Below are 4615 nucleotides of genomic sequence, written 5' to 3'. Positions count from 1 at the left end.
GGCCCACGCTGCGCCTGGGCTGGGACTGGTCCCGCCGGCGCAGGGTAGCAGGAAACTCTCCGCACACTCACCGGACCTGGGCTAGGACTGGGTCTCGATCTGGGTTAAGTTTTGAGCAGATTGTATTGCTGGTTCCTCCGCTTTCATATGGAGGAAACACCCAAAGTTAAATATTTTTAAATGATTGAATAAAATGAAGCTTTATATATATTAAATCTTTTTTATAAGGATAAAATAAAAAGACATATATATCTATAAAATATTTTATATATCATCTAAGATATATAATTTATATAATCACATATAATATTATATTAATACATATCTATATTATTTTCTGAGTACTATTCATTGCAGAAAAGCTAAAGAATAAAATAATTTAGGTTTTTATGTCCTCATTCCAGGATCATGGCTCACCTAAGGACATCAACTTTTCAAACCAGATAAGTATTTGCACTGAAGTTAGCAACACAGTTCAAATTATGACTGAAATTTCAGTTTAATGTTCAATAAATCTCTCCTCTTAACTTTCTAGAAGACAGTCAAAAGTTAGTAGTACATACTAGTTTTTTTAATTAATAATTTTATTAAGAAAGAAATAGCAATGATACAGTTTCAAAACAGGTTAGTAGGACAGTTATGATAATTAATACATTGCAAATTGTTGTCTTTGTAGTAGTTATTCATAGTACAAGATGCAGACATGATATCTTGTCTAAACACCATTAGTTCAAAATTTTCTTCTCGTTGAACTAAGAGAAAGTAGCTGTATATCTGTGCTAACTATTTTGTATATATACATATATTTTTTTCACTACAAAATGGTCCTTTGTTTACATCTCCCTTTTTTTGTTTACTTTTGTCAGAGATGTATATTCCATTTCCATTCATATATTGTAGGTGCATGAATTCAGCAAAGTAATCCAATACAGTCCAGTAGTCCATAATAGCAGTGGGTATTCCGTAGGACAGGCAATGTCAGAAGTTGTTGACTTGAGCCTTTTATAGCTCAGCATATTAATATGGCTTTACATTTTATAACTCATTTTTATATTTTTCTGCTAGGTGGTTGAGACCAAGATGAAGCAAGACTTATATAACAAAAAATGTAACTTTTGTATTTGACAAGGTCAGTCAAATCCCCTCAGGCCTTACTCTGAAACCGTGTACAGCAGTACGCAGATCTTTTGCTAGTGTCAGCCATGTGGATGAGTCATGGCCATTGCTTGACCAATTTGCTCTCTGTGAAAGCCTGAGAGGATGTTTTCTCTCCATGTGACTCTCCTTAGGCACACTCTACATTATCAATCACTGTCCTCTGTGGGCCCATAATCTCCTTGAACAGAAAACTTAGACACCACTGAGTTACAGGATGTTACAGGTTCTCTTATGTCCTAAGTCTTCACTGATCTTGAAGGGTTAGGGCCAAAATGTTGGCTGTCCTTGTGGACCTTCTTTTTCTCTAATTTTTTGGTCTGCAAACTTAAGTTGTTGCCCCTCCATAAGAGAAGATTAATGGTATTACCCTAGAACATAGGCTGTTGAGCTTAACATAAGTATCTGTCTGAATATCAAATGCCTTAGACTTCACATGGAATAGGTATTTTCTGTCAATCACTGGTATGTTAAACTTTAAATTCTTACAGAATATGAAAAAATAAAAAAATAAATAAAAATTATTCAAAATAATAGAAGTAAACAATTAATAAATTTTTATACAGAAATTTAGAAATCTAACCATATACAACATTGTAGCAGGACAGTCCTATACTAGTTTGTTTTTAATGGAGAATCATAATACTTCTTTCTCTTTCACAGGCAGAAAATGACAATAATTTTATAATGAAGTCCGCTGTAGAAGAATGGGTTCAGTTTCCCTTTCATGTAAGCCGGGCTTTTGGGGATGTCCTGAGTTTCTTAATACATAGAAAGTGAGAAAATGAAGAAGCCAAGCTGCATGTCTGGAGTAGAATGTAGTGAGTGTGAGTCTCAAGAGGTAAATTTTAACCCCCCATGAGATGAAGACAGTGTAAGGTGGGGAGGTGGTGGAGAAAGTGGAGCTCAAACAGCAGTGCTGTAGCTCTGAATGTTGGATTTTTCCATAGATCTTTTAAGCTGGACAAGCAGCCATAGACAGTTTTTCTGTGAGAAATGTAATCATTGTTTAGTTTTTTTGAGACATTTAAACAGTGATGTCTGTCAAGCATGTGCAGAACATAATTGATTTTACTAGTTTGTTGGGAAAACCTTTAGGATAATTCTTCACCTTTTATGGGACAAGAGACAGGCATGCTAAGCTTGTGATTCACAAGCTGTTGCCTTCCTTTAAAAATGAGTTATAATAACAAATATGAAACCATGAAGGAAATGCTGTTACTCATATACACTAACTATGTCATATATACTTTATAATTTATATAAAGACACCTCACCTCCATTCAGTGTGATCCAGGCAAGCCAAAATGTGGATGGGGAAGTGTTGGGAGCACAAATTCACAAAGGCTAACTTTGCATATTTTGCTATGCAGTAAATGGAGGCTTGGGATTATCAGTACCACCCTTTTGAGATTTCCCAAGAACTCTTTAGGATTGGGCCATCCTCTGTCCTGAAGACTAAACTAAAACCACTAAAATTAAGAGACACTCCAGGGAAAGGTCTTCCTGAGCACAAGATCATTTCAGCCCTCTTACCTCTCTTCTGTCCTCCCAAGATTATCTGCTGCCTGCTGAGTGGCTAGGGACTTCTGAGTCCTCCCATGACCTTGAGTCTTCTGCTGGCCGCTCCTACCACTGTACACTCCCAATGAAAAGTAGCTGCTTGGAGTCTTGATCTCTGCACATCCTGAGGCATGGAACTCCCAGCCCCCTTCGTGTATTACTATTTTGTTTCTTACTTTATCCTTTCATCCTATTCCTCACAGAGGCAGTGAGAGTCTCGGACAGGTCTCCAGTAGGAAACAACTACTCGACAGAAATAATATGCCATGAAGACTGGGTCTACAATGAATATTGCATTCTCAAAAATTGCATTTTCTATCTCTCCATGTTAGACTTTATTCCCTTTTACCTGTTTATTGATTTCATCTAGTCTCTAGGTCATTTTTTGTCTAAGTTATAAATTCTACCAGAATGTTATAGTAACTACTAGAGTTAGGCGATAAGAAACCTTTGTGATATCTTTGTGAAACAATTTTTCCTATGAAATGATAAAACTTATATATTCAGCCCTTTGGAGACCAATTCAATTTTTGTTTTGTAACAGAATCTCACTTGTAGCTGAGGCTGATCTTCACCTCAAGATTCTCTGTTTCAAGCTAACCAAGTTCTGGGATTATAGGTGTGCACCATCATGCCTGGCCCAATCAATTTATTTTTAATATTAAAAATGAAAGTGAAGCAGTAAAAGTAGGCTTACTCTGTGCCAGCCACACCAATTCTATACATTGAAATCCTAGCAATGTTCTAGGTTTCTGTTGTGCATCAATCTATTTCCTAACCTTTCTGACATCACTCCATACCTCTATGAGAGACTTCTCATGGCATTTCCCCATTTCTAGCCTTGAATGTGGGGGTGTCCTCCCTCCCTAAAGTATCTTTCAGAAAAAATGTTTTATCACTTTTTTTCTTTTTCTAAGTTCAATATTTGACACATAATGAGTATTCAATAGATCATTACTGAACAAATAACTTAATTTTAATCAGTATACATTTGAATATTGATGCTTTTTAGAAAGCAATAATAAGACTTCATATCCACATTTTTTTTTTTTTTTGGCAGACCGGGCATTGAACTCAGGCCCTTGCACTTGCCAAACAAGTGCTTATTCTACTGAGCCATCACCCTGGCCCCTTATATCCACAAATGTAAAAAAGTATATATTTTGGAGTTCATATAAGTCTGCAAGTTTACCAATATTTATTAATTACTTAATAAGTTATTCTTTCTTTTTAAAGCATTGTATTGGGAAAGAGTACATATTCCCCATAAGCCACAGACCCAGTCCTAGCCCAGGTCCTGTGAGTTTGTGGGAGAGCTTCCCACTACCCTGCGCCAGCGGGACAGACTACACATCCCAGTCCAGGAGCAGCATGGGTGAGACCCTCTTCCACCCCCTTGGGACACCCCACACCACTCCGCAGCATCTCTCCCACCCCGCCCACCGAGTAGGAATTTCTGCTGCATTCCGGGAACTCCCAGACCCAGTGCTAGAAAGGTCCAGTGAGTGTGTGGGAGAGCTGCCTCTGCCCCCTACTCCACCTTGTCCCCTCCAGGCTCAGCTCAGACCTGGCATACATGCCTACTGTGTAACACTGCAGCTACAATCCCTGCAGAGAGTGTAGAGGATAGAACAACCCAGCTAGTCCAGGAGCAGGACATCTTGCCACAGGGGCAAACAGGTTCACCCTTCAGGGCAACAGCAGGAAGGAGCTGAGCACAGCAGCCAGACCCAGGCCAGGCACTGGATAAATCCAAAATTTGTAGATCTGCAACTGAACTTCAGTACGTGCTAAGGTTATAACTACAATGAAGATCTACAACAAAGGTCAGAAGACAGTGCTACACAAAATGATGAGAAGGAACAAAATGCAACCTCAGAACCCAAGCCCACCCATA

The sequence above is a fragment of the Octodon degus genome, unplaced genomic scaffold (genome assembly GCF_000260255.1).
Source record: "Octodon degus isolate 3935 unplaced genomic scaffold, OctDeg1.0 scaffold00074, whole genome shotgun sequence".
NCBI classification, from domain to species: Eukaryota; Metazoa; Chordata; class Mammalia; order Rodentia; family Octodontidae; genus Octodon; species Octodon degus.
This window is presented reverse-complemented; position numbering follows the sequence as displayed.